The sequence below is a fragment of the Salmo salar genome, chromosome ssa23, assembly GCF_905237065.1.
Source record: "Salmo salar chromosome ssa23, Ssal_v3.1, whole genome shotgun sequence".
NCBI lineage: Eukaryota > Metazoa > Chordata > Actinopteri > Salmoniformes > Salmonidae > Salmo > Salmo salar.
Genome location: NC_059464.1, coordinates 13047253 through 13070110, shown reverse-complemented (window position 1 = coordinate 13070110; position 22858 = coordinate 13047253). Strand labels below are relative to the sequence as shown.

The window sequence follows — 22858 nt, the reverse complement described above, 5'->3', positions numbered from 1 at the left end:
TACAATGGATTCACAAAAGTCTACTGAGAATGCATAAATGTCCAAATGGTAAGTGAACGCAAACTCAGACTTTTCAAGAGTCAGTTGAGAATTCTACCATGACCAGAGATTGCTGTCGACCTGGCAATCTCAAAAGAGATTTCTTCCTCAGTGGTTTGCATACTTGTCAAAATGACTTGTTCAAAATTTCCTGCATTGGCCGGGAATCGAACCCGGGCCTCCCGCGTGGCAGGCGAGAATTCTGCCACTGAACAACCAATGCCTTGCGATGCTGAAATAAACCCCACGGCTAGAAATCGTATCAAAAATCTTTAATTCTAAGCATATTTCCCGCTTTGTGGTTTCAGTGACATTGTACACCCTAATAAAATCAGTCTTTCCTCCCCGTCGGGGAATTGAACCCCGGTCTCCCGCGTGACAGGCGGGGATACTCACCACTATACTAACGAGGAGCAGGTGGGTTGGTTCTTTGACAAAATGTGGAGCATTGGATACTATCCCTAAATTTGGAGAGTTGGGTGTTAACCCTTCCAACAAAAACATCTGTAGAGACTGAATGGTTAGAGCTAGAGACTACTATGACACATCTATGGAAAGCTGAGACCCTCACGGACACGTACATGTAGTCGGTTTTGCTCTATACCGCTCACAAGCCACACAATAGTAGTTAGAAGGAGAGGTGTGTGTGGAAAATCCCAGGACATAGTCACAAAGGCCAAACTCAAGACAGTTGTCACTGACTTGTTGGATATTCGTTTCCCATTTAACAACTAAAGCCTTGCACAAAGTAAATCACCTCACACACTGGAAATCTACAATGGATTCACAAAAGTCTACTGAGAATGCATAAATGTCCAAACGGTAAGTGAACCCAAACTCAGACTTTTCAAGAGTCAGTTGAGAATTCTACCATGACCAGAGATTGCTGTCGACCTGGCAATCTCAAAAGAGATTTCTTCCTCAGTGGTTTGCATACTTGTCAAAATGACTTGTTCAAAAGTTCCTGCATTGGCCGGGAATCGAACCCGGGCCTCCCGCGTGGCAGGCGAGAATTCTACCACTGAACAACCAATGCCTTGCGATGCTGAAATAAACCCCACGGCTAGATATCGTATCAAAAATCTTTAATTCTAAGCATATTTCCCGCTTTGTGGGCTCAGTGACATTGTACACCCTAATAAAATCAGTCTTTCCTCCCCGTCGGGGAATTGAACCCCGGTCTCCCGCGTGACAGGCGGGGATACTCACCACTATACTAACGAGGAGCAGGTGGGTTGGTTCTTTGAAAAAATGTGGAGCATTGGATACTATCCCTAAATTTGGAGAGTTGGGTGTTAACCCTTCCAACAAAAACATCTGTAGAGACTGAATGGTTAGAGCTAGAGACTACTATGACACATCTATGGAAAGCTGAGACCCTCACGGACACGTACATGTAGTCGATTTTGCTCTATACCGCTCACAAGCCACACAATAGTAGTTAGAAGGTGAGGTGTGTGTGGAAAATCCCAGGACATAGTCACAAAGGCCAAACTCAAGACAGTTGTCACTGACTTGTTGGATATTCGTTTCCCATTTAACAACTAAAGCCTTGCACAAAGTAAATCACCTCACACACTGGAAATCTACAATGGATTCACAAAAGTCTACTGAGAATGCATAAATGTCCAAACGGTAAGTGAACCCAAACTCAGACTTTTCAAGAGTCAGTTGAGAATTCTACCATGACCAGAGATTGCTGTCGACCTGGCAATCTCAAAAGAGATTTCTTCCTCAGGGGGTTGCATACTTGTCAAAATGACTTGTTCAAAAGTTCCTGCATTGGCCGGGAATCGAACCCGGGCCTCCCGCGTGGCAGGCGAGAATTCTACCACTGAACAACCAATGCCTTGCGATGCTGAAATAAACCCCACGGCTAGATATCGTATCAAAAATCTTTAATTCTAAGCATATTTCCCGCTTTGTGGGCTCAGTGACATTGTACACCCTAATAAAATCAGTCTTTCCTCCCCGTCGGGGAATTGAACCCCGGTCTCCCGCGTGACAGGCGGGGATACTCACCACTATACTAACGAGGAGCAGGTGGGTTGGTTCTTTGAAAAAATGTGGAGCATTGGATACTATCCCTAAATTTGGAGAGTTGGGTGTTAACCCTTCCAACAAAAACATCTGTAGAGACTGAATGGTTAGAGCTAGAGACTACTATGACACATCTATGGAAAGCTGAGACCCTCACGGACACGTACATGTAGTCGATTTTGCTCTATACCGCTCACAAGCCACACAATAGTAGTTAGAAGGAGAGGTGTGTGTGGAAAATCCCAGGACATAGTCACAAAGGCCAAACTCAAGACAGTTGTCACTGACTTGTTGGATATTCGTTTCCCATTTAACAACTAAAGCCTTGCACAAAGTAAATCACCTCACACACTGGAAATCTACAATGGATTCACAAAAGTCTACTGAGAATGCATAAATGTCCAAACGGTAAGTGAACCCAAACTCAGACTTTTCAAGAGTCAGTTGAGAATTCTACCATGACCAGAGATTGCTGTCGACCTGGCAATCTCAAAAGAGATTTCTTCCTCAGTGGTTTGCATACTTGTCAAAATGACTTGTTCAAAAGTTCCTGCATTGGCCGGGAATCGAACCCGGGCCTCCCGCGTGGCAGGCGAGAATTCTACCACTGAACAACCAATGCCTTGCGATGCTGAAATAAACCCCACGGCTAGATATCGTATCAAAAATCTTTAATTCTAAGCATATTTCCCGCTTTGTGGGCTCAGTGACATTGTACACCCTAATAAAATCAGCCTTTCCTCCCCGTCGGGGAATTGAACCCCGGTCTCCCGCGTGACAGGCGGGGATACTCACCACTATACTAACGAGGAGCAGGTGGGTTGGTTCTTTGAAAAAATGTGGAGCATTGGATACTATCCCTAAATTTGGAGAGTTGGGTGTTAACCCTTCCAACAAAAACATCTGTAGAGACTGAATGGTTAGAGCTAGAGACTACTATGACACATCTATGGAAAGCTGAGACCCTCACGGACACGTACATGTAGTCGATTTTGCTCTATACCGCTCACAAGCCACACAATAGTAGTTAGAAGGTGAGGTGTGTGTGGAAAATCCCAGGACATAGTCACAAAGGCCAAACTCAAGACAGTTGTCACTGACTTGTTGGATATTCGTTTCCCATTTAACAACTAAAGCCTTGCACAAAGTAAATCACCTCACACACTGGAAATCTACAATGGATTCACAAAAGTCTACTGAGAATGCATAAATGTCCAAACGGTAAGTGAACCCAAACTCAGACTTTTCAAGAGTCAGTTGAGAATTCTACCATGACCAGAGATTGCTGTCGACCTGGCAATCTCAAAAGAGATTTCTTCCTCAGGGGGTTGCATACTTGTCAAAATGACTTGTTCAAAAGTTCCTGCATTGGCCGGGAATCGAACCCGGGCCTCCCGCGTGGCAGGCGAGAATTCTACCACTGAACAACCAATGCCTTGCGATGCTGAAATAAACCCCAAGGCTAGATATCGTATCAAAAATCTTTAATTCTAAGCATATTTCCCGCTTTGTGGGCTCAGTGACATTGTACACCCTAATAAAATCAGTCTTTCCTCCCCGTCGGGGAATTGAACCCCGGTCTCCCGCGTGACAGGCGGGGATACTCACCACTATACTAACGAGGAGCAGGTGGATTGGTTCTTTGAAAAAATGTGGAGCATTGGATACTATCCCTAAATTTGGAGAGTTGGGTGTTAACCCTTCCAACAAAAACATCTGTAGAGACTGAATGGTTAGAGCTAGAGACTACTATGACACATCTATGGAAAGCTGAGACCCTCACGGACACGTACATGTAGTCGATTTTGCTCTATACCGCTCACAAGCCACACAATAGTAGTTAGAAGGTGAGGTGTGTGTGGAAAATCCCAGGACATAGTCACAAAGGCCAAACTCAAGACAGTTGTCACTGACTTGTTGGATATTCGTTTCCCATTTAACAACTAAAGCCTTGCACAAAGTAAATCACCTCACACACTGGAAATCTACAATGGATTCACAAAAGTCTACTGAGAATGCATAAATGTCCAAACGGTAAGTGAACCCAAACTCAGACTTTTCAAGAGTCAGTTGAGAATTCTACCATGACCAGAGATTGCTGTCGACCTGGCAATCTCAAAAGAGATTTCTTCCTCAGTGGTTTGCATACTTGTCAAAATGACTTGTTCAAAAGTTCCTGCATTGGCCGGGAATCGAACCCGGGCCTCCCGCGTGGCAGGCGAGAATTCTACCACTGAACAACCAATGCCTTGCGATGCTGAAATAAACCCCACGGCTAGATATCGTATCAAAAATCTTTAATTCTAAGCATATTTCCCGCTTTGTGGGCTCAGTGACATTGTACACCCTAATAAAATCAGTCTTTCCTCCCCGTCGGGGAATTGAACCCCGGTCTCCCGCGTGACAGGCGGGGATACTCACCACTATACTAACGAGGAGCAGGTGGATTGGTTCTTTGAAAAATGTGGAGCATTGGATACTATCCCTAAATTTGGAGAGTTGGGTGTTAACCCTTCCAACAAAAACATCTGTAGAGACTGAATGGTTAGAGCTAGAGACTACTATGACACATCTATGGAAAGCTGAGACCCTCACGGACACGTACATGTAGTCGATTTTGCTCTATACCGCTCACAAGCCACACAATAGTAGTTAGAAGGTGAGGTGTGTGTGGAAAATCCCAGGACATAGTCACAAAGGCCAAACTCAAGACAGTTGTCACTGACTTGTTGGATATTCGTTTCCCATTTAACAACTAAAGCCTTGCACAAAGTAAATCACCTCACACACTGGAAATCTACAATGGATTCACAAAAGTCTACTGAGAATGCATAAATGTCCAAACGGTAAGTGAACCCAAACTCAGACTTTTCAAGAGTCAGTTGAGAATTCTACCATGACCAGAGATTGCTGTCGACCTGGCAATCTCAAAAGAGATTTCTTCCTCAGTGGGTTGCATACTTGTCAAAATGACTTGTTCAAAAGTTCCTGCATTGGCCGGGAATCGAACCCGGGCCTCCCGCGTGGCAGGCGAGAATTCTACCACTGAACAACCAATGCCTTGCGATGCTGAAATAAACCCCACGGCTAGATATCGTATCAAAAATCTTTAATTCTAAGCATATTTCCCGCTTTGTGGGCTCAGTGACATTGTACACCCTAATAAAATCAGTCTTTCCTCCCCGTCGGGGAATTGAACCCCGGTCTCCCGCGTGACAGGCGGGGATACTCACCACTATACTAACGAGGAGCAGGTGGGTTGGTTCTTTGAAAAAATGTGGAGCATTGGATACTATCCCTAAATTTGGAGAGTTGGGTGTTAACCCTTCCAACAAAAACATCTGTAGAGACTGAATGGTTAGAGCTAGAGACTACTATGACACATCTATGGAAAGCTGAGACCCTCACGGACACGTACATGTAGTCGGTTTTGCTCTATACCGCTCACAAGCCACACAATAGTAGTTAGAAGGTGAGGTGTGTGTGGAAAATCCCAGGACATAGTCACAAAGGCCAAACTCAAGACAGTTGTCACTGACATGTTGGATATTCGTTTCCCATTTAACAACTAAAGCCTTGCACAAAGTAAATCACCTCACACACTGGAAATCTACAATGGATTCACAAAAGTCTACTGAGAATGCATAAATGTCCAAACGGTAAGTGAACCCAAACTCAGACTTTTCAAGAGTCAGTTGAGAATTCTACCATGACCAGAGATTGCTGTCGACCTGGCAATCTCAAAAGAGATTTCTTCCTCAGTGGTTTGCATACTTGTCAAAATGACTTGTTCAAAAGTTCCTGCATTGGCCGGGAATCGAACCCGGGCCTCCCGCGTGGCAGGCGAGAATTCTACCACTGAACAACCAATGCCTTGCGATGCTGAAATAAACCCCAAGGCTAGATATCGTATCAAAAATCTTTAATTCTAAGCATATTTCCCGCTTTGTGGGCTCAGTGACATTGTACACCCTAATAAAATCAGTCTTTCCTCCCCGTCGGGGAATTGAACCCCGGTCTCCCGCGTGACAGGCGGGGATACTCACCACTATACTAACGAGGAGCAGGTGGATTGGTTCTTTGAAAAAATGTGGAGCATTGGATACTATCCCTAAATTTGGAGAGTTGGGTGTTAACCCTTCCAACAAAAACATCTGTAGAGACTGAATGGTTAGAGCTAGAGACTACTATGACACATCTATGGAAAGCTGAGACCCTCACGGACACGTACATGTAGTCGATTTTGCTCTATACCGCTCACAAGCCACACAATAGTAGTTAGAAGGTGAGGTGTGTGTGGAAAATCCCAGGACATAGTCACAAAGGCCAAACTCAAGACAGTTGTCACTGACTTGTTGGATATTCGTTTCCCATTTAACAACTAAAGCCTTGCACAAAGTAAATCACCTCACACACTGGAAATCTACAATGGATTCACAAAAGTCTACTGAGAATGCATAAATGTCCAAACGGTAAGTGAACCCAAACTCAGACTTTTCAAGAGTCAGTTGAGAATTCTACCATGACCAGAGATTGCTGTCGACCTGGCAATCTCAAAAGAGATTTCTTCCTCAGTGGTTTGCATACTTGTCAAAATGACTTGTTCAAAAGTTCCTGCATTGGCCGGGAATCGAACCCGGGCCTCCCGCGTGGCAGGCGAGAATTCTACCACTGAACAACCAATGCCTTGCGATGCTGAAATAAACCCCACGGCTAGATATCGTATCAAAAATCTTTAATTCTAAGCATATTTCCCGCTTTGTGGGCTCAGTGACATTGTACACCCTAATAAAATCAGTCTTTCCTCCCCGTCGGGGAATTGAACCCCGGTCTCCCGCGTGACAGGCGGGGATACTCACCACTATACTAACGAGGAGCAGGTGGATTGGTTCTTTGAAAAAATGTGGAGCATTGGATACTATCCCTAAATTTGGAGAGTTGGGTGTTAACCCTTCCAACAAAAACATCTGTAGAGACTGAATGGTTAGAGCTAGAGACTACTATGACACATCTATGGAAAGCTGAGACCCTCACGGACACGTACATGTAGTCGATTTTGCTCTATACCGCTCACAAGCCACACAATAGTAGTTAGAAGGAGAGGTGTGTGTGGAAAATCCCAGGACATAGTCACAAAGGCCAAACTCAAGACAGTTGTCACTGACATGTTGGATATTCGTTTCCCATTTAACAACTAAAGCCTTGCACAAAGTAAATCACCTCACACACTGGAAATCTACAATGGATTCACAAAAGTCTACTGAGAATGCATAAATGTCCAAACGGTAAGTGAACCCAAACTCAGACTTTTCAAGAGTCAGTTGAGAATTCTACCATGACCAGAGATTGCTGTCGACCTGGCAATCTCAAAAGAGATTTCTTCCTCAGTGGTTTGCATACTTGTCAAAATGACTTGTTCAAAAGTTCCTGCATTGGCCGGGAATCGAACCCGGGCCTCCCGCGTGGCAGGCGAGAATTCTACCACTGAACAACCAATGCCTTGCGATGCTGAAATAAACCCCACGGCTAGATATCGTATCAAAAATCTTTAATTCTAAGCATATTTCCCGCTTTGTGGGCTCAGTGACATTGTACACCCTAATAAAATCAGTCTTTCCTCCCCGTCGGGGAATTGAACCCCGGTCTCCCGCGTGACAGGCGGGGATACTCACCACTATACTAACGAGGAGCAGGTGGATTGGTTCTTTGACAAAATGTGGAGCATTGGATACTATCCCTAAATTTGGAGAGTTGGGTGTTAACCCTTCCAACAAAAACATCTGTAGAGACTGAATGGTTAGAGCTAGAGACTACTATGACACATCTATGGAAAGCTGAGACCCTCACGGACACGTACATGTAGTCGATTTTGCTCTATACCGCTCACAAGCCACACAATAGTAGTTAGAAGGTGAGGTGTGTGTGGAAAATCCCAGGACATAGTCACAAAGGCCAAACTCAAGACAGTTGTCACTGACTTGTTGGATATTCGTTTCCCATTTAACAACTAAAGCCTTGCACAAAGTAAATCACCTCACACACTGGAAATCTACAATGGATTCACAAAAGTCTACTGAGAATGCATAAATGTCCAAACGGTAAGTGAACCCAAACTCAGACTTTTCAAGAGTCAGTTGAGAATTCTACCATGACCAGAGATTGCTGTCGACCTGGCAATCTCAAAAGAGATTTCTTCCTCAGTGGTTTGCATACTTGTCAAAATGACTTGTTCAAAAGTTCCTGCATTGGCCGGGAATCGAACCCGGGCCTCCCGCGTGGCAGGCGAGAATTCTACCACTGAACAACCAATGCCTTGCGATGCTGAAATAAACCCCAAGGCTAGATATCGTATCAAAAATCTTTAATTCTAAGCATATTTCCCGCTTTGTGGGCTCAGTGACATTGTACACCCTAATAAAATCAGTCTTTCCTCCCCGTCGGGGAATTGAACCCCGGTCTCCCGCGTGACAGGCGGGGATACTCACCACTATACTAACGAGGAGCAGGTGGATTGGTTCTTTGAAAAAATGTGGAGCATTGGATACTATCCCTAAATTTGGAGAGTTGGGTGTTAACCCTTCCAACAAAAACATCTGTAGAGACTGAATGGTTAGAGCTAGAGACTACTATGACACATCTATGGAAAGCTGAGACCCTCACGGACACGTACATGTAGTCGGTGTTGCTCTATACCGCTCACAAGCCACACAATAGTAGTTAGAAGGTGAGGTGTGTGTGGAAAATCCCAGGACATAGTCACAAAGGCCAAACTCAAGACAGTTGTCACTGACATGTTGGATATTCGTTTCCCATTTAACAACTAAAGCCTTGCACAAAGTAAATCACCTCACACACTGGAAATCTACAATGGATTCACAAAAGTCTACTGAGAATGCATAAATGTCCAAACGGTAAGTGAACCCAAACTCAGACTTTTCAAGAGTCAGTTGAGAATTCTACCATGACCAGAGATTGCTGTCGACCTGGCAATCTCAAAAGAGATTTCTTCCTCAGTGGTTTGCATACTTGTCAAAATGACTTGTTCAAAAGTTCCTGCATTGGCCGGGAATCGAACCCGGGCCTCCCGCGTGGCAGGCGAGAATTCTACCACTGAACAACCAATGCCTTGCGATGCTGAAATAAACCCCAAGGCTAGATATCGTATCAAAAATCTTTAATTCTAAGCATATTTCCCGCTTTGTGGGCTCAGTGACATTGTACACCCTAATAAAATCAGTCTTTCCTCCCCGTCGGGGAATTGAACCCCGGTCTCCCGCGTGACAGGCGGGGATACTCACCACTATACTAACGAGGAGCAGGTGGGTTGGTTCTTTGAAAAAATGTGGAGCATTGGATACTATCCCTAAATTTGGAGAGTTGGGTGTTAACCCTTCCAACAAAAACATCTGTAGAGACTGAATGGTTAGAGCTAGAGACTACTATGACACATCTATGGAAAGCTGAGACCCTCACGGACACGTACATGTAGTCGATTTTGCTCTATACCGCTCACAAGCCACACAATAGTAGTTAGAAGGTGAGGTGTGTGTGGAAAATCCCAGGACATAGTCACAAAGGCCAAACTCAAGACAGTTGTCACTGACTTGTTGGATATTCGTTTCCCATTTAACAACTAAAGCCTTGCACAAAGTAAATCACCTCACACACTGGAAATCTACAATGGATTCACAAAAGTCTACTGAGAATGCATAAATGTCCAAACGGTAAGTGAACCCAAACTCAGACTTTTCAAGAGTCAGTTGAGAATTCTACCATGACCAGAGATTGCTGTCGACCTGGCAATCTCAAAAGAGATTTCTTCCTCAGTGGTTTGCATACTTGTCAAAATGACTTGTTCAAAAGTTCCTGCATTGGCCGGGAATCGAACCCGGGCCTCCCGCGTGGCAGGCGAGAATTCTACCACTGAACAACCAATGCCTTGCGATGCTGAAATAAACCCCAAGGCTAGATATCGTATCAAAAATCTTTAATTCTAAGCATATTTCCCGCTTTGTGGGCTCAGTGACATTGTACACCCTAATAAAATCAGTCTTTCCTCCCCGTCGGGGAATTGAACCCCGGTCTCCCGCGTGACAGGCGGGGATACTCACCACTATACTAACGAGGAGCAGGTGGGTTGGTTCTTTGAAAAAATGTGGAGCATTGGATACTATCCCTAAATTTGGAGAGTTGGGTGTTAACCCTTCCAACAAAAACATCTGTAGAGACTGAATGGTTAGAGCTAGAGACTACTATGACACATCTATGGAAAGCTGAGACCCTCACGGACACGTACATGTAGTCGATTTTGCTCTATACCGCTCACAAGCCACACAATAGTAGTTAGAAGGAGAGGTGTGTGTGGAAAATCCCAGGACATAGTCACAAAGGCCAAACTCAAGACAGTTGTCACTGACTTGTTGGATATTCGTTTCCCATTTAACAACTAAAGCCTTGCACAAAGTAAATCACCTCACACACTGGAAATCTACAATGGATTCACAAAAGTCTACTGAGAATGCATAAATGTCCAAACGGTAAGTGAACCCAAACTCAGACTTTTCAAGAGTCAGTTGAGAATTCTACCATGACCAGAGATTGCTGTCGACCTGGCAATCTCAAAAGAGATTTCTTCCTCAGTGGTTTGCATACTTGTCAAAATGACTTGTTCAAAAGTTCCTGCATTGGCCGGGAATCGAACCCGGGCCTCCCGCGTGGCAGGCGAGAATTCTACCACTGAACAACCAATGCCTTGCGATGCTGAAATAAACCCCAAGGCTAGATATCGTATCAAAAATCTTTAATTCTAAGCATATTTCCCGCTTTGTGGGCTCAGTGACATTGTACACCCTAATAAAATCAGTCTTTCCTCCCCGTCGGGGAATTGAACCCCGGTCTCCCGCGTGACAGGCGGGGATACTCACCACTATACTAACGAGGAGCAGGTGGATTGGTTCTTTGAAAAAATGTGGAGCATTGGATACTATCCCTAAATTTGGAGAGTTGGGTGTTAACCCTTCCAACAAAAACATCTGTAGAGACTGAATGGTTAGAGCTAGAGACTACTATGACACATCTATGGAAAGCTGAGACCCTCACGGACACGTACATGTAGTCGATGTTTGCTCTATACCGCTCACAAGCCACACAATAGTAGTTAGAAGGTGAGGTGTGTGTGGAAAATCCCAGGACATAGTCACAAAGGCCAAACTCAAGACAGTTGTCACTGACATGTTGGATATTCGTTTCCCATTTAACAACTAAAGCCTTGCACAAAGTAAATCACCTCACACACTGGAAATCTACAATGGATTCACAAAAGTCTACTGAGAATGCATAAATGTCCAAACGGTAAGTGAACCCAAACTCAGACTTTTCAAGAGTCAGTTGAGAATTCTACCATGACCAGAGATTGCTGTCGACCTGGCAATCTCAAAAGAGATTTCTTCCTCAGTGGTTTGCATACTTGTCAAAATGACTTGTTCAAAAGTTCCTGCATTGGCCGGGAATCGAACCCGGGCCTCCCGCGTGGCAGGCGAGAATTCTACCACTGAACAACCAATGCCTTGCGATGCTGAAATAAACCCCAAGGCTAGATATCGTATCAAAAATCTTTAATTCTAAGCATATTTCCCGCTTTGTGGGCTCAGTGACATTGTACACCCTAATAAAATCAGTCTTTCCTCCCCGTCGGGGAATTGAACCCCGGTCTCCCGCGTGACAGGCGGGGATACTCACCACTATACTAACGAGGAGCAGGTGGATTGGTTCTTTGAAAAAATGTGGAGCATTGGATACTATCCCTAAATTTGGAGAGTTGGGTGTTAACCCTTCCAACAAAAACATCTGTAGAGACTGAATGGTTAGAGCTAGAGACTACTATGACACATCTATGGAAAGCTGAGACCCTCACGGACACGTACATGTAGTCGATTTTGCTCTATACCGCTCACAAGCCACACAATAGTAGTTAGAAGGTGAGGTGTGTGTGGAAAATCCCAGGACATAGTCACAAAGGCCAAACTCAAGACAGTTGTCACTGACTTGTTGGATATTCGTTTCCCATTTAACAACTAAAGCCTTGCACAAAGTAAATCACCTCACACACTGGAAATCTACAATGGATTCACAAAAGTCTACTGAGAATGCATAAATGTCCAAACGGTAAGTGAACCCAAACTCAGACTTTTCAAGAGTCAGTTGAGAATTCTACCATGACCAGAGATTGCTGTCGACCTGGCAATCTCAAAAGAGATTTCTTCCTCAGTGGTTTGCATACTTGTCAAAATGACTTGTTCAAAAGTTCCTGCATTGGCCGGGAATCGAACCCGGGCCTCCCGCGTGGCAGGCGAGAATTCTACCACTGAACAACCAATGCCTTGCGATGCTGAAATAAACCCCAAGGCTAGATATCGTATCAAAAATCTTTAATTCTAAGCATATTTCCCGCTTTGTGGGCTCAGTGACATTGTACACCCTAATAAAATCAGTCTTTCCTCCCCGTCGGGGAATTGAACCCCGGTCTCCCGCGTGACAGGCGGGGATACTCACCACTATACTAACGAGGAGCAGGTGGATTGGTTCTTTGAAAAAATGTGGAGCATTGGATACTATCCCTAAATTTGGAGAGTTGGGTGTTAACCCTTCCAACAAAAACATCTGTAGAGACTGAATGGTTAGAGCTAGAGACTACTATGACACATCTATGGAAAGCTGAGACCCTCACGGACACGTACATGTAGTCGATTTTGCTCTATACCGCTCACAAGCCACACAATAGTAGTTAGAAGGTGAGGTGTGTGTGGAAAATCCCAGGACATAGTCACAAAGGCCAAACTCAAGACAGTTGTCACTGACTTGTTGGATATTCGTTTCCCATTTAACAACTAAAGCCTTGCACAAAGTAAATCACCTCACACACTGGAAATCTACAATGGATTCACAAAAGTCTACTGAGAATGCATAAATGTCCAAACGGTAAGTGAACCCAAACTCAGACTTTTCAAGAGTCAGTTGAGAATTCTACCATGACCAGAGATTGCTGTCGACCTGGCAATCTCAAAAGAGATTTCTTCCTCAGTGGTTTGCATACTTGTCAAAATGACTTGTTCAAAAGTTCCTGCATTGGCCGGGAATCGAACCCGGGCCTCCCGCGTGGCAGGCGAGAATTCTACCACTGAACAACCAATGCCTTGCGATGCTGAAATAAACCCCAAGGCTAGATATCGTATCAAAAATCTTTAATTCTAAGCATATTTCCCGCTTTGTGGGCTCAGTGACATTGTACACCCTAATAAAATCAGTCTTTCCTCCCCGTCGGGGAATTGAACCCCGGTCTCCCGCGTGACAGGCGGGGATACTCACCACTATACTAACGAGGAGCAGGTGGATTGGTTCTTTGAAAAAATGTGGAGCATTGGATACTATCCCTAAATTTGGAGAGTTGGGTGTTAACCCTTCCAACAAAAACATCTGTAGAGACTGAATGGTTAGAGCTAGAGACTACTATGACACATCTATGGAAAGCTGAGACCCTCACGGACACGTACATGTAGTCGGTGTTGCTCTATACCGCTCACAAGCCACACAATAGTAGTTAGAAGGTGAGGTGTGTGTGGAAAATCCCAGGACATAGTCACAAAGGCCAAACTCAAGACAGTTGTCACTGACATGTTGGATATTCGTTTCCCATTTAACAACTAAAGCCTTGCACAAAGTAAATCACCTCACACACTGGAAATCTACAATGGATTCACAAAAGTCTACTGAGAATGCATAAATGTCCAAACGGTAAGTGAACCCAAACTCAGACTTTTCAAGAGTCAGTTGAGAATTCTACCATGACCAGAGATTGCTGTCGACCTGGCAATCTCAAAAGAGATTTCTTCCTCAGTGGTTTGCATACTTGTCAAAATGACTTGTTCAAAAGTTCCTGCATTGGCCGGGAATCGAACCCGGGCCTCCCGCGTGGCAGGCGAGAATTCTACCACTGAACAACCAATGCCTTGCGATGCTGAAATAAACCCCACGGCTAGATATCGTATCAAAAATCTTTAATTCTAAGCATATTTCCCGCTTTGTGGGCTCAGTGACATTGTACACCCTAATAAAATCAGTCTTTCCTCCCCGTCGGGGAATTGAACCCCGGTCTCCCGCGTGACAGGCGGGGATACTCACCACTATACTAACGAGGAGCAGGTGGGTTGGTTCTTTGACAAAAATGTGGAGCATTGGATACTATCCCTAAATTTGGAGAGTTGGGTGTTAACCCTTCCAACAAAAACATCTGTAGAGACTGAATGGTTAGAGCTAGAGACTACTATGACACATCTATGGAAAGCTGAGACCCTCACGGACACGTACATGTAGTCGATTTTGCTCTATACCGCTCACAAGCCACACAATAGTAGTTAGAAGGTGAGGTGTGTGTGGAAAATCCCAGGACATAGTCACAAAGGCCAAACTCAAGACAGTTGTCACTGACTTGTTGGATATTCGTTTCCCATTTAACAACTAAAGCCTTGCACAAAGTAAATCACCTCACACACTGGAAATCTACAATGGATTCACAAAAGTCTACTGAGAATGCATAAATGTCCAAACGGTAAGTGAACCCAAACTCAGACTTTTCAAGAGTCAGTTGAGAATTCTACCATGACCAGAGATTGCTGTCGACCTGGCAATCTCAAAAGAGATTTCTTCCTCAGTGGTTTGCATACTTGTCAAAATGACTTGTTCAAAAGTTCCTGCATTGGCCGGGAATCGAACCCGGGCCTCCCGCGTGGCAGGCGAGAATTCTACCACTGAACAACCAATGCCTTGCGATGCTGAAATAAACCCCACGGCTAGATATCGTATCAAAAATCTTTAATTCTAAGCATATTTCCCGCTTTGTGGGCTCAGTGACATTGTACACCCTAATAAAATCAGTCTTTCCTCCCCGTCGGGGAATTGAACCCCGGTCTCCCGCGTGACAGGCGGGGATACTCACCACTATACTAACGAGGAGCAGGTGGATTGGTTCTTTGACAAAATGTGGAGCATTGGATACTATCCCTAAATTTGGAGAGTTGGGTGTTAACCCTTCCAACAAAAACATCTGTAGAGACTGAATGGTTAGAGCTAGAGACTACTATGACACATCTATGGAAAGCTGAGACCCTCACGGACACGTACATGTAGTCGGTGTTGCTCTATACCGCTCACAAGCCACACAATAGTAGTTAGAAGGTGAGGTGTGTGTGGAAAATCCCAGGACATAGTCACAAAGGCCAAACTCAAGACAGTTGTCACTGACATGTTGGATATTCGTTTCCCATTTAACAACTAAAGCCTTGCACAAAGTAAATCACCTCACACACTGGAAATCTACAATGGATTCACAAAAGTCTACTGAGAATGCATAAATGTCCAAACGGTAAGTGAACCCAAACTCAGACTTTTCAAGAGTCAGTTGAGAATTCTACCATGACCAGAGATTGCTGTCGACCTGGCAATCTCAAAAGAGATTTCTTCCTCAGTGGTTTGCATACTTGTCAAAATGACTTGTTCAAAAGTTCCTGCATTGGCCGGGAATCGAACCCGGGCCTCCCGCGTGGCAGGCGAGAATTCTACCACTGAACAACCAATGCCTTGCGATGCTGAAATAAACCCCAAGGCTAGATATCGTATCAAAAATCTTTAATTCTAAGCATATTTCCCGCTTTGTGGGCTCAGTGACATTGTACACCCTAATAAAATCAGTCTTTCCTCCCCGTCGGGGAATTGAACCCCGGTCTCCCGCGTGACAGGCGGGGATACTCACCACTATACTAACGAGGAGCAGGTGGATTGGTTCTTTGAAAAATGTGGAGCATTGGATACTATCCCTAAATTTGGAGAGTTGGGTGTTAACCCTTCCAACAAAAACATCTGTAGAGACTGAATGGTTAGAGCTAGAGACTACTATGACACATCTATGGAAAGCTGAGACCCTCACGGACACGTACATGTAGTCGATGTTTGCTCTATACCGCTCACAAGCCACACAATAGTAGTTAGAAGGAGAGGTGTGTGTGGAAAATCCCAGGACATAGTCACAAAGGCCAAACTCAAGACAGTTGTCACTGACTTGTTGGATATTCGTTTCCCATTTAACAACTAAAGCCTTGCACAAAGTAAATCACCTCACACACTGGAAATCTACAATGGATTCACAAAAGTCTACTGAGAATGCATAAATGTCCAAACGGTAAGTGAACCCAAACTCAGACTTTTCAAGAGTCAGTTGAGAATTCTACCATGACCAGAGATTGCTGTCGACCTGGCAATCTCAAAAGAGATTTCTTCCTCAGTGGTTTGCATACTTGTCAAAATGACTTGTTCAAAATTTCCTGCATTGGCCGGGAATCGAACCCGGGCCTCCCGCGTGGCAGGCGAGAATTCTACCACTGAACAACCAATGCCTTGCGATGCTGAAATAAACCCCACGGCTAGATATCGTATCAAAAATCTTTAATTCTAAGCATATTTCCCGCTTTGTGGGCTCAGTGACATTGTACACCCTAATAAAATCAGTCTTTCCTCCCCGTCGGGGAATTGAACCCCGGTCTCCCGCGTGACAGGCGGGGATACTCACCACTATACTAACGAGGAGCAGGTGGGGTTGGTTCTTTGAAAAAATGTGGAGCATTGGATACTATCCCTAAATTTGGAGAGTTGGGTGTTAACCCTTCCAACAAAAACATCTGTAGAGACTGAATGGTTAGAGCTAGAGACTACTATGACACATCTATGGAAAGCTGAGACCCTCACGGACACGTACATGTAGTCGATTTTGCTCTATACCGCTCACAAGCCACACAATAGTAGTTAGAAGGAGAGGTGTGTGTGGAAAATCCCAGGACATAGTCACAAAGGCCAAACTCAAGACAGTTGTCACTGACTTGTTGGATATTCGTTTCCCATTTAACAACTAAAGCCTTGCACAAAGTAAATCACCTCACACTCTGGAAATCTACAATGGATTCACAAAAGTCTACTGAGAATGCATAAATGTCCAAACGGTAAGTGAACCCAAACTCAGACTTTTCAAGAGTCAGTTGAGAATTCTACCATGACCAGAGATTGCTGTCGACCTGGCAATCTCAAAAGAGATTTCTTCCTCAGTGGTTTGCATACTTGTCAAAATGACTTGTTCAAAAGTTCCTGCATTGGCCGGGAATCGAACCCGGGCCTCCCGCGTGGCAGGCGAGAATTCTACCACTGAACAACCAATGCCTTGCGATGCTGAAATATACCCCACGGCTAGATATCGTATCAAAAATCTTTAATTCTAAGCATATTTCCCGCTTTGTGGGCTCAGTGACATTGTACACCCTAATAAAATCAGTCTTTCCTCCCCGTCGGGGAATTGAACCCCGGTCTCCCGCGTGACAGGCGGGGATACTCACCACTATACTAACGAGGAGCAGGTGGGTTGGTTCTTTGACAAAAATGTGGAGCATTGGATACTATCCCTAAATTTGGAGAGTTGGGTGTTAACCCTTCCAACAAAAACATCTGTAGAGACTGAATGGTTAGAGCTAGAGACTACTATGACACATCTATGGAAAGCTGAGACCCTCACGGACACGTACATGTAGTCGGTGTTGCTCTATACCGCTCACAAGCCACACAATAGTAGTTAGAAGGAGAGGTGTGTGTGGAAAATCCCAGGACATAGTCACAAAGGCCAAACTCAAGACAGTTGTCACTGACTTGTTGGATATTCGTTTCCCATTTAACAACTAAAGCCTTGCACAAAGTAAATCACCTCACACTCTGGAAATCTACAATGGATTCACAAAAGTCTACTGAGAATGCATAAATGTCCAAACGGTAAGTGAACCCAAACTCAGACTTTTCAAGAGTCAGTTGAGAATTCTACCATGACCAGAGATTGCTGTCGACCTGGCAATCTCAAAAGAGATTTCTTCCTCAGTGGTTTGCATACTTGTCAAAATGACTTGTTCAAAATTTCCTGCATTGGCCGGGAATCGAACCCGGGCCTCCAGCGTGGCAGGCGAGAATTCTGCCACTGAACAACCAATGCCTTGCGATGCTGAAATATACCCCACGGCTAGATATCGTATCAAAAATCTTTAATTCTAAGCATATTTCCCGCTTTGTGGGCTCAGTGACATTGTACACCCTAATAAAATCAGTCTTTCCTCCCCGTCGGGGAATTGAACCCCGGTCTCCCGCGTGACAGGCGGGGATACTCACCACTATACTAACGAGGAGCAGGTGGGGTTGGTTCTTTGAAAAAATGTGGAGCATTGGATACTATCCCTAAATTTGGAGAGTTGGGTGTTAACCCTTCCAACAAAAACATCTGTAGAGACTGAATGGTTAGAGCTAGAGACTACTATGACACATCTATGGAAAGCTGAGACCCTCACGGACACGTACATGTAGTCGATGTTGCTCTATACCGCTCACAAGCCACACAATAGTAGTTAGAAGGAGAGGTGTGTGTGGAAAATCCCAGGACATAGTCACAAAGGCCAAACTCAAGACAGTTGTCACTGACTTGTTGGATATTCGTTTCCCATTTAACAACTAAAGCCTTGCACAAAGTAAATCACCTCACACACTGGAAATCTACAATGGATTCACAAAAGTCTACTGAGAATGCATAAATGTCCAAACGGTAAGTGAACCCAAACTCAGACTTTTCAAGAGTCAGTTGAGAATTCTACCATGACCAGAGATTGCTGTCGACCTGGCAATCTCAAAAGAGATTTCTTCCTCAGTGGTTTGCATACTTGTCAAAATGACTTGTTCAAAATTTCCTGCATTGGCCGGGAATCGAACCCGGGCCTCCCGCGTGGCAGGCGAGAATTCTACCACTGAACAACCAATGCCTTGCGATGCTGAAATAAACCCCACGGCTAGATATCGTATCAAAAATCTTTAATTCTAAGCATATTTCCCGCTTTGTGGGCTCAGTGACATTGTACACCCTAATAAAATCAGTCTTTCCTCCCCGTCGGGGAATTGAACCCCGGTCTCCCGCGTGACAGGCGGGGATACTCACCACTATACTAACGAGGAGCAGGTGGATTGGTTCTTTGAAAAAATGTGGAGCATTGGATACTATCCCTAAATTTGGAGAGTTGGGTGTTAACCCTTCCAACAAAAACATCTGTAGAGACTGAATGGTTAGAGCTAGAGACTACTATGACACATCTATGGAAAGCTGAGACCCTCACGGACACGTACATGTAGTCGGTGTTGCTCTATACCGCTCACAAGCCACACAATAGTAGTTAGAAGGTGAGGTGTGTGTGGAAAATCCCAGGACATAGTCACAAAGGCCAAACTCAAGACAGTTGTCACTGACTTGTTGGATATTCGTTTCCCATTTAACAACTAAAGCCTTGCACAAAGTAAATCACCTCACACACTGGAAATCTACAATGGATTCACAAAAGTCTACTGAGAATGCATAAATGTCCAAACGGTAAGTGAACCCAAACTCAGACTTTTCAAGAGTCAGTTGAGAATTCTACCATGACCAGAGATTGCTGTCGACCTGGCAATCTCAAAAGAGATTTCTTCCTCAGTGGTTTGCATACTTGTCAAAATGACTTGTTCAAAAGTTCCTGCATTGGCCGGGAATCGAACCCGGGCCTCCCGCGTGGCAGGCGAGAATTCTGCCACTGAACAACCAATGCCTTGCGATGCTGAAATATACCCCACGGCTAGATATCGTATCAAAAATCTTTAATTCTAAGCATATTTCCCGCTTTGTGGGCTCAGTGACATTGTACACCCTAATAAAATCAGTCTTTCCTCCCCGTCGGGGAATTGAACCCCGGTCTCCCGCGTGACAGGCGGGGATACTCACCACTATACTAACGAGGAGCAGGTGGGTTGGTTCTTTGACAAAAATGTGGAGCATTGGATACTATCCCTAAATTTGGAGAGTTGGGTGTTAACCCTTCCAACAAAAACATCTGTAGAGACTGAATGGTTAGAGCTAGAGACTACTATGACACATCTATGGAAAGCTGAGACCCTCACGGACACGTACATGTAGTCGGTGTTGCTCTATACCGCTCACAAGCCACACAATAGTAGTTAGAAGGTGAGGTGTGTGTGGAAAATCCCAGGACATAGTCACAAAGGCCAAACTCAAGACAGTTGTCACTGACTTGTTGGATATTCGTTTCCCATTTAACAACTAAAGCCTTGCACAAAGTAAATCACCTCACACACTGGAAATCTACAATGGATTCACAAAAGTCTACTGAGAATGCATAAATGTCCAAACGGTAAGTGAACCCAAACTCAGACTTTTCAAGAGTCAGTTGAGAATTCTACCATGACCAGAGATTGCTGTCGACCTGGCAATCTCAAAAGAGATTTCTTCCTCAGTGGTTTGCATACTTGTCAAAATGACTTGTTCAAAAGTTCCTGCATTGGCCGGGAATCGAACCCGGGCCTCCCGCGTGGCAGGCGAGAATTCTACCACTGAACAACCAATGCCTTGCGATGCTGAAATAAACCCCACGGCTAGATATCGTATCAAAAATCTTTAATTCTAAGCATATTTCCCGCTTTGTGGGCTCAGTGACATTGTACACCCTAATAAAATCAGTCTTTCCTCCCCGTCGGGGAATTGAACCCCGGTCTCCCGCGTGACAGGCGGGGATACTCACCACTATACTAACGAGGAGCAGGTGGGTTGGTTCTTTGAAAAAATGTGGAGCATTGGATACTATCCCTAAATTTGGAGAGTTGGGTGTTAACCCTTCCAACAAAAACATCTGTAGAGACTGAATGGTTAGAGCTAGAGACTACTATGACACATCTATGGAAAGCTGAGACCCTCACGGACACGTACATGTAGTCGGTGTTGCTCTATACCGCTCACAAGCCACACAATAGTAGTTAGAAGGTGAGGTGTGTGTGGAAAATCCCAGGACATAGTCACAAAGGCCAAACTCAAGACAGTTGTCACTGACTTGTTGGATATTCGTTTCCCATTTAACAACTAAAGCCTTGCACAAAGTAAATCACCTCACACACTGGAAATCTACAATGGATTCACAAAAGTCTACTGAGAATGCATAAATGTCCAAACGGTAAGTGAACCCAAACTCAGACTTTTCAAGAGTCAGTTGAGAATTCTACCATGACCAGAGATTGCTGTCGACCTGGCAATCTCAAAAGAGATTTCTTCCTCAGTGGTTTGCATACTTGTCAAAATGACTTGTTCAAAAGTTCCTGCATTGGCCGGGAATCGAACCCGGGCCTCCCGCGTGGCAGGCGAGAATTCTACCACTGAACAACCAATGCCTTGCGATGCTGAAATAAACCCCACGGCTAGATATCGTATCAAAAATCTTTAATTCTAAGCATATTTCCCGCTTTGTGGGCTCAGTGACATTGTACACCCTAATAAAATCAGTCTTTCCTCCCCGTCGGGGAATTGAACCCCGGTCTCCCGCGTGACAGGCGGGGATACTCACCACTATACTAACGAGGAGCAGGTGGGCTGGTTCTTTGACAAAATGTGGAGCATTGGATACTATCCCTAAATTTGGAGAGTTGGGTGTTAACCCTTCCAACAAAAACATCTGTAGAGACTGAATGGTTAGAGCTAGAGACTACTATGACACATCTATGGAAAGCTGAGACCCTCACGGACACGTACATGTAGTCGGTGTTGCTCTATACCGCTCACAAGCCACACAATAGTAGTTAGAAGGTGAGGTGTGTGTGGAAAATCCCAGGACATAGTCACAAAGGCCAAACTCAAGACAGTTGTCACTGACATGTTGGATATTCGTTTCCCATTTAACAACTAAAGCCTTGCACAAAGTAAATCACCTCACACACTGGAAATCTACAATGGATTCACAAAAGTCTACTGAGAATGCATAAATGTCCAAACGGTAAGTGAACGCAAACTCAGACTTTTCAAGAGTCAGTTGAGAATTCTACCATGACCAGAGATTGCTGTCGACCTGGCAATCTCAAAAGAGATTTCTTCCTCAGTGGTTTGCATACTTGTCAAAATGACTTGTTCAAAATTTCCTGCATTGGCCGGGAATCGAACCCGGGCCTCCCGCGTGGCAGGCGAGAATTCTACCACTGAACAACCAATGCCTTGCGATGCTGAAATAAACCCCACGGCTAGATATCGTATCAAAAATCTTTAATTCTAAGCATATTTCCCGCTTTGTGGGCTCAGTGACATTGTACACCCTAATAAAATCAGTCTTTCCTCCCCGTCGGGGAATTGAACCCCGGTCTCCCGCGTGACAGGCGGGGATACTCACCACTATACTAACGAGGAGCAGGTGGGGTGGTTCTTTGACAAAATGTGGAGCATTGGATACTATCCCTAAATTTGGAGAGTTGGGTGTTAACCCTTCCAACAAAAACATCTGTAGAGACTGAATGGTTAGAGCTAGAGACTACTATGACACATCTATGGAAAGCTGAGACCCTCACGGACACGTACATGTAGTCGATGTTGCTCTATACCGCTCACAAGCCACACAATAGTAGTTAGAAGGAGAGGTGTGTGTGGAAAATCCCAGGACATAGTCACAAAGGCCAAACTCAAGACAGTTGTCACTGACATGTTGGATATTCGTTTCCCATTTAACAACTAAAGCCTTGCACAAAGTAAATCACCTCACACACTGGAAATCTACAATGGATTCACAAAAGTCTACTGAGAATGCATAAATGTCCAAATGGTAAGTGAACGCAAACTCAGACTTTTCAAGAGTCAGTTGAG

General features: G+C 44.5%; 55 non-coding genes across 55 annotated transcripts; all 55 read right to left on the bottom strand.

The window, feature by feature from the left end:
* Positions 1-191: 191 nt before the first annotated feature.
* On the bottom strand, positions 192-262 carry trnag-gcc (transfer RNA glycine (anticodon GCC)). Its single transcript has one exon. It is a non-coding gene; the product is annotated as a tRNA-Gly (tRNA).
* Positions 263-380: 118 nt separating this feature from the next.
* Positions 381-452, bottom strand: trnad-guc (transfer RNA aspartic acid (anticodon GUC)). Its single transcript has one exon. It is a non-coding gene; the product is annotated as a tRNA-Asp (tRNA).
* A 552-nt stretch (positions 453-1004) lies between these two features.
* Positions 1005-1075, bottom strand: trnag-gcc (transfer RNA glycine (anticodon GCC)). The gene has a single exon. It is a non-coding gene; the product is annotated as a tRNA-Gly (tRNA).
* Positions 1076-1193: 118 nt separating this feature from the next.
* Positions 1194-1265, bottom strand: trnad-guc (transfer RNA aspartic acid (anticodon GUC)). Its single transcript has one exon. It is a non-coding gene; the product is annotated as a tRNA-Asp (tRNA).
* A 552-nt stretch (positions 1266-1817) lies between these two features.
* Positions 1818-1888, bottom strand: trnag-gcc (transfer RNA glycine (anticodon GCC)). Its single transcript has one exon. It is a non-coding gene; the product is annotated as a tRNA-Gly (tRNA).
* A 118-nt stretch (positions 1889-2006) lies between these two features.
* trnad-guc (transfer RNA aspartic acid (anticodon GUC)) lies at positions 2007-2078 on the bottom strand. The gene has a single exon. It is a non-coding gene; the product is annotated as a tRNA-Asp (tRNA).
* A 552-nt stretch (positions 2079-2630) lies between these two features.
* On the bottom strand, positions 2631-2701 carry trnag-gcc (transfer RNA glycine (anticodon GCC)). The gene has a single exon. It is a non-coding gene; the product is annotated as a tRNA-Gly (tRNA).
* Positions 2702-2819: 118 nt separating this feature from the next.
* On the bottom strand, positions 2820-2891 carry trnad-guc (transfer RNA aspartic acid (anticodon GUC)). Its single transcript has one exon. It is a non-coding gene; the product is annotated as a tRNA-Asp (tRNA).
* Positions 2892-3443: 552 nt separating this feature from the next.
* Positions 3444-3514, bottom strand: trnag-gcc (transfer RNA glycine (anticodon GCC)). Its single transcript has one exon. It is a non-coding gene; the product is annotated as a tRNA-Gly (tRNA).
* A 118-nt stretch (positions 3515-3632) lies between these two features.
* On the bottom strand, positions 3633-3704 carry trnad-guc (transfer RNA aspartic acid (anticodon GUC)). The gene has a single exon. It is a non-coding gene; the product is annotated as a tRNA-Asp (tRNA).
* Positions 3705-4256: 552 nt separating this feature from the next.
* Positions 4257-4327, bottom strand: trnag-gcc (transfer RNA glycine (anticodon GCC)). The gene has a single exon. It is a non-coding gene; the product is annotated as a tRNA-Gly (tRNA).
* Positions 4328-4445: 118 nt separating this feature from the next.
* trnad-guc (transfer RNA aspartic acid (anticodon GUC)) lies at positions 4446-4517 on the bottom strand. The gene has a single exon. It is a non-coding gene; the product is annotated as a tRNA-Asp (tRNA).
* Positions 4518-5068: 551 nt separating this feature from the next.
* On the bottom strand, positions 5069-5139 carry trnag-gcc (transfer RNA glycine (anticodon GCC)). The gene has a single exon. It is a non-coding gene; the product is annotated as a tRNA-Gly (tRNA).
* Positions 5140-5257: 118 nt separating this feature from the next.
* trnad-guc (transfer RNA aspartic acid (anticodon GUC)) lies at positions 5258-5329 on the bottom strand. The gene has a single exon. It is a non-coding gene; the product is annotated as a tRNA-Asp (tRNA).
* Positions 5330-5881: 552 nt separating this feature from the next.
* Positions 5882-5952, bottom strand: trnag-gcc (transfer RNA glycine (anticodon GCC)). Its single transcript has one exon. It is a non-coding gene; the product is annotated as a tRNA-Gly (tRNA).
* Positions 5953-6070: 118 nt separating this feature from the next.
* Positions 6071-6142, bottom strand: trnad-guc (transfer RNA aspartic acid (anticodon GUC)). The gene has a single exon. It is a non-coding gene; the product is annotated as a tRNA-Asp (tRNA).
* Positions 6143-6694: 552 nt separating this feature from the next.
* On the bottom strand, positions 6695-6765 carry trnag-gcc (transfer RNA glycine (anticodon GCC)). The gene has a single exon. It is a non-coding gene; the product is annotated as a tRNA-Gly (tRNA).
* A 118-nt stretch (positions 6766-6883) lies between these two features.
* Positions 6884-6955, bottom strand: trnad-guc (transfer RNA aspartic acid (anticodon GUC)). The gene has a single exon. It is a non-coding gene; the product is annotated as a tRNA-Asp (tRNA).
* Positions 6956-7507: 552 nt separating this feature from the next.
* On the bottom strand, positions 7508-7578 carry trnag-gcc (transfer RNA glycine (anticodon GCC)). The gene has a single exon. It is a non-coding gene; the product is annotated as a tRNA-Gly (tRNA).
* A 118-nt stretch (positions 7579-7696) lies between these two features.
* On the bottom strand, positions 7697-7768 carry trnad-guc (transfer RNA aspartic acid (anticodon GUC)). Its single transcript has one exon. It is a non-coding gene; the product is annotated as a tRNA-Asp (tRNA).
* A 552-nt stretch (positions 7769-8320) lies between these two features.
* On the bottom strand, positions 8321-8391 carry trnag-gcc (transfer RNA glycine (anticodon GCC)). Its single transcript has one exon. It is a non-coding gene; the product is annotated as a tRNA-Gly (tRNA).
* Positions 8392-8509: 118 nt separating this feature from the next.
* trnad-guc (transfer RNA aspartic acid (anticodon GUC)) lies at positions 8510-8581 on the bottom strand. Its single transcript has one exon. It is a non-coding gene; the product is annotated as a tRNA-Asp (tRNA).
* Positions 8582-9133: 552 nt separating this feature from the next.
* On the bottom strand, positions 9134-9204 carry trnag-gcc (transfer RNA glycine (anticodon GCC)). The gene has a single exon. It is a non-coding gene; the product is annotated as a tRNA-Gly (tRNA).
* Positions 9205-9322: 118 nt separating this feature from the next.
* trnad-guc (transfer RNA aspartic acid (anticodon GUC)) lies at positions 9323-9394 on the bottom strand. Its single transcript has one exon. It is a non-coding gene; the product is annotated as a tRNA-Asp (tRNA).
* A 552-nt stretch (positions 9395-9946) lies between these two features.
* trnag-gcc (transfer RNA glycine (anticodon GCC)) lies at positions 9947-10017 on the bottom strand. The gene has a single exon. It is a non-coding gene; the product is annotated as a tRNA-Gly (tRNA).
* Positions 10018-10135: 118 nt separating this feature from the next.
* trnad-guc (transfer RNA aspartic acid (anticodon GUC)) lies at positions 10136-10207 on the bottom strand. Its single transcript has one exon. It is a non-coding gene; the product is annotated as a tRNA-Asp (tRNA).
* Positions 10208-10759: 552 nt separating this feature from the next.
* On the bottom strand, positions 10760-10830 carry trnag-gcc (transfer RNA glycine (anticodon GCC)). Its single transcript has one exon. It is a non-coding gene; the product is annotated as a tRNA-Gly (tRNA).
* Positions 10831-10948: 118 nt separating this feature from the next.
* trnad-guc (transfer RNA aspartic acid (anticodon GUC)) lies at positions 10949-11020 on the bottom strand. The gene has a single exon. It is a non-coding gene; the product is annotated as a tRNA-Asp (tRNA).
* Positions 11021-11573: 553 nt separating this feature from the next.
* Positions 11574-11644, bottom strand: trnag-gcc (transfer RNA glycine (anticodon GCC)). Its single transcript has one exon. It is a non-coding gene; the product is annotated as a tRNA-Gly (tRNA).
* Positions 11645-11762: 118 nt separating this feature from the next.
* Positions 11763-11834, bottom strand: trnad-guc (transfer RNA aspartic acid (anticodon GUC)). The gene has a single exon. It is a non-coding gene; the product is annotated as a tRNA-Asp (tRNA).
* Positions 11835-12386: 552 nt separating this feature from the next.
* trnag-gcc (transfer RNA glycine (anticodon GCC)) lies at positions 12387-12457 on the bottom strand. Its single transcript has one exon. It is a non-coding gene; the product is annotated as a tRNA-Gly (tRNA).
* Positions 12458-12575: 118 nt separating this feature from the next.
* On the bottom strand, positions 12576-12647 carry trnad-guc (transfer RNA aspartic acid (anticodon GUC)). The gene has a single exon. It is a non-coding gene; the product is annotated as a tRNA-Asp (tRNA).
* A 552-nt stretch (positions 12648-13199) lies between these two features.
* trnag-gcc (transfer RNA glycine (anticodon GCC)) lies at positions 13200-13270 on the bottom strand. The gene has a single exon. It is a non-coding gene; the product is annotated as a tRNA-Gly (tRNA).
* Positions 13271-13388: 118 nt separating this feature from the next.
* On the bottom strand, positions 13389-13460 carry trnad-guc (transfer RNA aspartic acid (anticodon GUC)). Its single transcript has one exon. It is a non-coding gene; the product is annotated as a tRNA-Asp (tRNA).
* Positions 13461-14012: 552 nt separating this feature from the next.
* Positions 14013-14083, bottom strand: trnag-gcc (transfer RNA glycine (anticodon GCC)). The gene has a single exon. It is a non-coding gene; the product is annotated as a tRNA-Gly (tRNA).
* Positions 14084-14201: 118 nt separating this feature from the next.
* Positions 14202-14273, bottom strand: trnad-guc (transfer RNA aspartic acid (anticodon GUC)). The gene has a single exon. It is a non-coding gene; the product is annotated as a tRNA-Asp (tRNA).
* Positions 14274-14826: 553 nt separating this feature from the next.
* trnag-gcc (transfer RNA glycine (anticodon GCC)) lies at positions 14827-14897 on the bottom strand. The gene has a single exon. It is a non-coding gene; the product is annotated as a tRNA-Gly (tRNA).
* Positions 14898-15015: 118 nt separating this feature from the next.
* On the bottom strand, positions 15016-15087 carry trnad-guc (transfer RNA aspartic acid (anticodon GUC)). Its single transcript has one exon. It is a non-coding gene; the product is annotated as a tRNA-Asp (tRNA).
* A 552-nt stretch (positions 15088-15639) lies between these two features.
* Positions 15640-15710, bottom strand: trnag-gcc (transfer RNA glycine (anticodon GCC)). The gene has a single exon. It is a non-coding gene; the product is annotated as a tRNA-Gly (tRNA).
* Positions 15711-15828: 118 nt separating this feature from the next.
* On the bottom strand, positions 15829-15900 carry trnad-guc (transfer RNA aspartic acid (anticodon GUC)). The gene has a single exon. It is a non-coding gene; the product is annotated as a tRNA-Asp (tRNA).
* Positions 15901-16452: 552 nt separating this feature from the next.
* On the bottom strand, positions 16453-16523 carry trnag-gcc (transfer RNA glycine (anticodon GCC)). The gene has a single exon. It is a non-coding gene; the product is annotated as a tRNA-Gly (tRNA).
* A 118-nt stretch (positions 16524-16641) lies between these two features.
* trnad-guc (transfer RNA aspartic acid (anticodon GUC)) lies at positions 16642-16713 on the bottom strand. The gene has a single exon. It is a non-coding gene; the product is annotated as a tRNA-Asp (tRNA).
* A 553-nt stretch (positions 16714-17266) lies between these two features.
* Positions 17267-17337, bottom strand: trnag-gcc (transfer RNA glycine (anticodon GCC)). The gene has a single exon. It is a non-coding gene; the product is annotated as a tRNA-Gly (tRNA).
* Positions 17338-17455: 118 nt separating this feature from the next.
* Positions 17456-17527, bottom strand: trnad-guc (transfer RNA aspartic acid (anticodon GUC)). Its single transcript has one exon. It is a non-coding gene; the product is annotated as a tRNA-Asp (tRNA).
* Positions 17528-18269: 742 nt separating this feature from the next.
* trnad-guc (transfer RNA aspartic acid (anticodon GUC)) lies at positions 18270-18341 on the bottom strand. Its single transcript has one exon. It is a non-coding gene; the product is annotated as a tRNA-Asp (tRNA).
* Positions 18342-18894: 553 nt separating this feature from the next.
* Positions 18895-18965, bottom strand: trnag-gcc (transfer RNA glycine (anticodon GCC)). The gene has a single exon. It is a non-coding gene; the product is annotated as a tRNA-Gly (tRNA).
* Positions 18966-19083: 118 nt separating this feature from the next.
* On the bottom strand, positions 19084-19155 carry trnad-guc (transfer RNA aspartic acid (anticodon GUC)). Its single transcript has one exon. It is a non-coding gene; the product is annotated as a tRNA-Asp (tRNA).
* Positions 19156-19707: 552 nt separating this feature from the next.
* trnag-gcc (transfer RNA glycine (anticodon GCC)) lies at positions 19708-19778 on the bottom strand. The gene has a single exon. It is a non-coding gene; the product is annotated as a tRNA-Gly (tRNA).
* A 118-nt stretch (positions 19779-19896) lies between these two features.
* trnad-guc (transfer RNA aspartic acid (anticodon GUC)) lies at positions 19897-19968 on the bottom strand. Its single transcript has one exon. It is a non-coding gene; the product is annotated as a tRNA-Asp (tRNA).
* A 553-nt stretch (positions 19969-20521) lies between these two features.
* On the bottom strand, positions 20522-20592 carry trnag-gcc (transfer RNA glycine (anticodon GCC)). The gene has a single exon. It is a non-coding gene; the product is annotated as a tRNA-Gly (tRNA).
* A 118-nt stretch (positions 20593-20710) lies between these two features.
* On the bottom strand, positions 20711-20782 carry trnad-guc (transfer RNA aspartic acid (anticodon GUC)). The gene has a single exon. It is a non-coding gene; the product is annotated as a tRNA-Asp (tRNA).
* Positions 20783-21334: 552 nt separating this feature from the next.
* On the bottom strand, positions 21335-21405 carry trnag-gcc (transfer RNA glycine (anticodon GCC)). The gene has a single exon. It is a non-coding gene; the product is annotated as a tRNA-Gly (tRNA).
* Positions 21406-21523: 118 nt separating this feature from the next.
* trnad-guc (transfer RNA aspartic acid (anticodon GUC)) lies at positions 21524-21595 on the bottom strand. The gene has a single exon. It is a non-coding gene; the product is annotated as a tRNA-Asp (tRNA).
* A 552-nt stretch (positions 21596-22147) lies between these two features.
* trnag-gcc (transfer RNA glycine (anticodon GCC)) lies at positions 22148-22218 on the bottom strand. Its single transcript has one exon. It is a non-coding gene; the product is annotated as a tRNA-Gly (tRNA).
* A 118-nt stretch (positions 22219-22336) lies between these two features.
* trnad-guc (transfer RNA aspartic acid (anticodon GUC)) lies at positions 22337-22408 on the bottom strand. Its single transcript has one exon. It is a non-coding gene; the product is annotated as a tRNA-Asp (tRNA).
* Between the last annotated feature and the right edge of the window lie 450 nt (positions 22409-22858).